Below are 6,509 nucleotides of genomic sequence, written 5' to 3'. Positions count from 1 at the left end.
CGATCCGAGGGCGCGGCCGCGCCACGGCAGGCTCGGCGTCCCTGCAGCCGGGCCTCACAGATACGCATGCGCTGCCCGCCTGTCGCCTGTCGCGCGGAGGCGGGGGCACTGGTTAGGAAGGTCAGCCCGACGCCGCGGGAGCCTAGGTAGTCATCCATCAGAATAATGACCATTAATGCGTCATTCCGCCGGGCCGGACTGCCCTGGACGGCGCTCTAGGCAAGCCATCCACAGCCTGAAGTGAGATGCCAGCCAGAGACAGCCTGAGTCCGAGACACAAGGCAGAGGTGCGCATCCTCAGCGTGGTGGTGGCCCCTCCAGCCCTTCCTTTCAGGAGGTGGCCACTGGGAGAGGGCGGCTCACTGGACCCTACAGTCCAACCGCAGTCTGAGTGGACACTGCTCTGACCCTAACCTGCACTCCCCGCTGCCAGACTCTAGACATGAGAAGTCTGAGAGCATATGTGTAGGTACTAGAATTACACACACACACACACACACACACCATTACCACCCACCATGATCGCGGGAGGGGTGCGGGGGGAGAAGCTTCCTAGAATCCATTCTGAAATGATAGAGGTCTGAGGGCTCATAAAATATTCTCAAATAAATATTCTCGTGAGCTGGACGTGATGGTACATGCCCTTCACAACAACACTTGGGAGTTGGAGGCGAGCACATTTCTGTGAGTTGGACCAACCTGATCTACATAGAGAGTTCCAGGCCAGCCAGAGCTACACAGTGAGACCCTGTCTTTAAAATAAATAAATGTAAAGGGGACGGGGCTCGAGGGATGGCTCCGTGGTTGAGGGAGCATACTGTCCTTATAGAGGAGAATGGAGTCTATTTCCAGCATCCTTGTGCAGCCCCCACAACTGCTTGTAACACCAGTTCCAGAGGAGCAACACCCTCTTCACCTCGGAGCACCTTAATGTATATGCACATACAGACAAGCAGGCACACACATAAACATAATTCTAAAAAAACAAATCTTTTTAAAACCATAAACCACCACCACCACCCCACATGGGATTATTTTAATTCTTTTCTGGCTCAGGGACGTTGGCGAGTGAGTGAAAGTGACAGAGAGGGAAGCTCAGCACAGGAAAATAGAAGCCGGCAGCTAGCAAGGCTAGTGTTTAAGTCCAAGGCTGTGTTTTAAAAATAGAATTTGGAACCATGACACTCACTGTGATTAAACAATATAGGCATCCTAGTGTTGCATAAGGGATGTTTCCCTTGGCTGGGGGCAGGTCCCTCGGGTCAGGAGAAAGTGGTATGAGGTAGCCTAGCTCTTTGTGCTCCTGATGAGCTGCTCAAAGCTAGGGCTGTGTAGCTCAGTGGGCCCTCTATGCATCAGTTCCTAGGTCCAATTCTCATTACCTCCCTTATCCCCGTGCCCCAAAAAGTGAACTTCTGAGAATATGTAATAGGTTCCTTAGTTCAGCCACACCTGGGTGCTACTGATGCCTGGGGCTGCTCAGGAGCCTGATGTACGCTGACTGAGTTTTCAAATCATTCTTTTTTAAAGATTTATTTATTTCATATATGAGTACACTGTAACTATCTTCAGACACACCAGAGAGGGCGTTGGATCCCATTACAGATGGCTGTGAGCCACCATGTGGTTGCTGGGAATTGAACTCAGGACCTTGGGAAGATCAGTCAGTGCTCTTAACCGCTGAGCCATCACTCGAGCCCCCAAATCATTCTAATGAGGCCACAAATGTGTGGCGCGCCCCTTTCACAGAGATCTAACAAAGGGCAGGTGTGCGGATATGGGTTTGAACAGAAACACTCCCGCTACCCTCTGGATTTTTTTTGGGGGGGGGAGGCAAATGGATGATGTAAATATCAACGTTTTTATTCCCTTCATTACTTTAATTTAAAATTACCTTTCTCCAATCATCAGCTTCTACCTACTTGTGAGGATGTATTCACTCCCACATACTTACCCACAGTTAGCATACCCTTACTCTGTAACCGCAGTGTGTTGAGGCTGGGATGACAGGACTCTGGCCTTCATGAAGCCCATGCTACCCTTTATTTAAGACCCCATCATCTTTCTCCATCTTAGACCACGTTAGCCGCTGTAGAGGAACACCTCGACGAGTCATTTACAACAGACAGGTTTGTCTCTCGTGGTGCTGGGGGCTGTGAGGACTGCCATGCTTCTGTGGTATACAACGAGGGCCTTTGCTGTTCATCTCATGGCAAATACAGCAAGAAAGGGGCCCAATAAGAAACCTACTCCCCCAAAACTGACTCCCAAGATGAAGGCATTAATTGATGCATGAAAGGAGCATCACTGTGGCCCAAATTCTGCCCTTAGGGCTCGCCTTTCAATACCACTACATGGGTTGAGCTTCCAGTATGAGAACGCTGGGGACATATTTAAACTTCTGGCTTTCCTCCCTCACTGCAATCTTTTTTTCCCATCTCTGAGACCCACTCCCTGTAGTTCTCAATTTTTTTTTAAGATTTATGTATGTGAGTACACTGTAGCCGTCTTCAGACACACCAGAAGAAGGTGTCAGATCTCATTACAGATGGTTGTGAACCACCATGTGGTTGCTGGGAATTGAACTCAGGGCCTCTGGAAGAGCAGCCAGTGCTCTCAACCTCTGAGCCATCTCTCCAGCCCAGTTCTCGGACTTTCTCCAGTGGTGGCAGCTTCGTAGAAATCATCATACTGACTTTATGAGCGTGTGTTTGGGTTCGGGGTGCCCATGCTGTGGTTAGTGTGTAGCAGTCAGAGAACGCTGTGCTGGAATTGGTCCTCAGGTGCCAGACTTGGCAGCAGTCACCTTTCCCCACTGAGCCATCTTGCTGGCCCATGCTTACAGCTTTTTAAACGGATATTACCAGATACCGTTTCCGTGACAGCAAAAGCATTTTGAAGTTGTGGTATTGTCTGTGGTTTAAAGGAAGGGGAAGCTACCCATAACCTCTTAAACATGGTGGTAAGTAATATGCCTCATTCTGTCTGATATTTTAGGAAGATGGAGACCTATAAAAAATAGTTTTATAGGAACTCTTGGCTGTTGCTAACAGCTTGTAATGAGTCTTCAAAAACTGATAATCTCTACCTTACAGGTTATAACCAGCCTATAGACCAAAAAGTTAATTTTTTGTGTGAGATGAAACATTTGTCCTGATGATTTTATTTATATTATTCAGCCTCAGAGAGGAAACAATATGGCTCCAGTCAGACCACTATAAACTTGTGGCGACTTAGTACCTCATGTGGGAGCTGAGAAGATGTGCTTACCTCATGCTTGCTAGGAAGCAGAGATAAGGGGAGTGGGGCAGACCAAGGACATGCCTCTAGCAACCTATCTTCCTTCTACTAGGCTTCACCTCTCAGAGGACCAATCTCCCCCAGGTTCCACCTACCAAAGTTCTACCTTCCCAAGAGCCCACCTCCAAGTTGCACCATACCTCAGAAGAGCAGGCTGGAGATTGGGCCTTTAGCCCATCAGCCTTTGGTGGGAACACTTAAAATGCAAACCACAAGATCCAAGTTTATTCCAGATAATCTTGATGCTTTAGGGCTAATTTTTCTGAGAAGGAAGCCACATAAGTGACTGTCCAGTTTCAAACCCAGGTGACTCTGGAGGTTTGGCCAGGAGACATGAAGAGGCTAGAAGAGCTAACCTTTAACTTCCTTTTGGTGTCCTCCAACCCCCGAAAATCTGAAGTCCTGGTGATGGGCAGGAGGCTCTGAGTCTTCCTTTCCTCTGCTTTGCATCCCATGAAGCAACAGAAGAGACCGGGTTTTTATTTTCAATGAAATCCATGCTTTTATGTTTTCCCTATTTTAGATCTGTTATCTTTCTTTTTTATTTTTTATTTTTGTTCTGACTTTTTAATTTCTGGTAAATCCATGCTGAAATAACCAACAATCTAATAATCAGAAAAAAAAGTGTTGGAAAGTGTCGACTGCTTCTCTCATCTGTGCAGACCTTGTGTGCCACCAAACAGTTTTTCGCTGGGATATGTTTATACAGTAGCAAAGAGAAAGTGCTCACACCCATAATCCCCCTGACAATGCTGTCAACTCATCTTCTCCCTCACCACCTTGGAACCCCATCTTATAGTTTGAAATGGGTCATTGACTATCCATTATATTTAGCCTGCACTTGTGGCAGGAAACAAGCAGGGTTTTTTTGTCTTGACTCCATTATGTTCCCTGACAAGTGGAAAATAATGGGTTGTCAGTGAGGTAAGTACTTGGTTCTAAGTAACTCGGACAACGGGCTTGTTTAGCTTCAGCTCCCACGGGGATGCGCATGGAACAGTTTTCACCTGCCATGGATTCCACACGGAAATATTGCCTGCTCCCACAGCTGGAGGTGCTCTGCGGTATCATGAGTGAAGGAGCTGTTAGTGGAGATGCAGTCCTAAGTTGGCGCATTCTACTGCTGCGTTGTTGGTGTGACTAGAATTGTTCATTAGGTTTTTTTGGTTTTCTTTGTTTGCTTGCTTGCTTGTCTGTATGTTTGGGAGAGCCAGTTGTTGAATAGTGATAGTGTGAGCTACATGCTGAGCCTTGGAACTTTCAAATTGGATGTACGCACCTATGTTCACAGTAATTGTCAATCATTTCAAGCCAGGGCTGCTCTTAAAACATTTCCTCGTGGTCTGATTTCTAAATACCACTGTCTGCTCTGTCTGGATGTAAAATTACCAAGGCCACAGCAGGCAAAGAGCTGAAAGTTTTACAGGGAAAAGTAAATGGCAGAAACTGAAGGTGCAATTTGGTTGTAGAATACAGACCTAGCATGCCTGAGGCCCTGGGTTCCATCCTCAACAGCACAAGGGTGTGGAGGATGGGGAGGCGACAGGGAGGAGGGAAGAGCATGTGAGTAAACAGAAGACACACAAGAGACAGAGGACCAAGTGTGACATCTTTCTAGGAAGATACGGATTAGCATCCTTCTGCATTCAAAAGACATTGAGACTTTATTACACTACACATTTGTGGAAATAATGTAAAAAAGTCAGCCTCAAGTAAAGCTTCCTTTCATTTTTTTTTTATTAGAGAATGAAGTACAAATCATAATGGTCATCACTCAGTGAACACACTCCCTTAAGCACCATCCAGGATGTTTAGCTGGTTTTTAAAGGAGAAAGAGACCGCTGAGAGAAAACACTGGAGTGGCAGCCCAGGCAGCCGTGCCTGCAGGAGGATGCCTCCCAGCAGAACAGAGTCCTCACTTTCTGCACTTGAACTGTGTGGTATGCCCAGAGATATTTTTTTTTTACTTTATTAGATGCTGCAAATCAGTCATGAAGACATTTTTAGCTGTGCTGATGAATATACATTTGGTGGCTAAATTTAGGCTTTTATTTTAAACATTTTCTCCGTTGAAACTTGAAGGTGTTGCTTAGCTACCTTCCCCCTTTTCTCAGTGTAGACTCTGATTTAATGTAATTTCTTCTGCAGGTGCTAGGAACGAACAGGCTGCTGTCAGGTACTTTAGGTTCAGAAGTGTAAAACAGGAAATGTATTGCTGTGACTTTTGTGTTATTAACTCCTGAATTTCCTTAGCCTATACATTGTTTCTTCATGTATGTGCATCCTAAGCCTATACATTGTTTCTTCATGTATGTGCATCCTTTGCCTGGAATGAAGTATATTCAGCAAAAGTGACAATTATGCTGATAAATGATGTGTATAGTTATACTAGATTATCATTATATTATTATAAAAGTTCGTTTTTAGCGTAAACTAATTTTGCACTGTAGCATGGAATCATTCCAAAACGACTTTCCAAAATAATTAAGCATTCAGTAATGAACCCATCTGTGATGGTTAGTTTTTAAACTCTCAGATTGATATGACTTAAAATCACCTGGGAAGAGTCTCAGGAAGAGAGGGATTGTCTAGACAAGGTTGGTCTGTGGGCACATGCCTGTGAGGCCATGTCCGTAGGAAGGCCTAACCTGAAGGTGTGCAGTGTGATTCCCCGGATTTGGGATTTAGACTCTCTGAGTGGGGAAAGCTAGCTGAGCACTAAGCATGCCTGTATCCTTTTCTGTGTGCTTCTGACTATGCTTCAAGTTTGAGTTCCTATCCAAACAGCATATTTGTGGCAAAGGAATAGACAAGTAGATCGGAGGGACAGAGAAGGAGGCTCAGAAATAAACTCACAGTCACAGAAGGTGACAATGGCAATGAGCAAAGCGACGGAGCAGAGATCGAGTTTTAACAAATGACACAGGAATAACAGGACAGTCCCTGGGGTTGGGGAAATTCAAGGAGGTGACAGACATATTAAACTCACGAGAATCAAACAGATCGTAGGTGTGATGTGCAAAACTAAAACCTCTCAAGGTAACAGAAAAACCCAGATGGCCTTGTGTCTGACAGTGACTTTTAAATACAGTATAAAATCTCGATCCATAAAATAATCGGGAAGCCGAACTCCATTAAAATCTAAATCGTCTGCTCTGATACCCATTATTTGATAAGTGTGGAGAGAGATAATGTAACAAGTTCATTGT

At 45.4% G+C, this 6,509-nt stretch overlaps 1 long non-coding RNA gene across 6 annotated transcripts in view; it reads left to right on the top strand.

The window, feature by feature from the left end:
* Positions 1-153: 153 nt before the first annotated feature.
* LOC102552874 (uncharacterized) overlaps positions 154-6,509 on the top strand; it is a 34,577-nt gene continuing 28,221 nt past the window's right edge. For 3 of the 6 annotated variants that reach the window (XR_005488606.2, XR_005488605.2, XR_010054539.1), the window contains exons 1-2: positions 154-287; positions 5,044-5,240. This is a non-coding gene — a long non-coding RNA (uncharacterized LOC102552874). Of the gene's footprint in view, positions 288-2,012; positions 2,130-5,043; positions 5,241-5,448; positions 5,477-6,509 lie in introns of those variants that run through there. The other 3 variants (XR_005488602.2, XR_010054537.1, XR_010054538.1) reach the window with 2 other exon arrangements.

The sequence above is a fragment of the Rattus norvegicus genome, chromosome 8, assembly GCF_036323735.1.
Source record: "Rattus norvegicus strain BN/NHsdMcwi chromosome 8, GRCr8, whole genome shotgun sequence".
NCBI classification, from domain to species: Eukaryota; Metazoa; Chordata; class Mammalia; order Rodentia; family Muridae; genus Rattus; species Rattus norvegicus.
The sequence above is the reverse complement of the archived record's forward strand: the minus strand, read 5'-3'. Positions and strand labels throughout refer to the sequence as shown.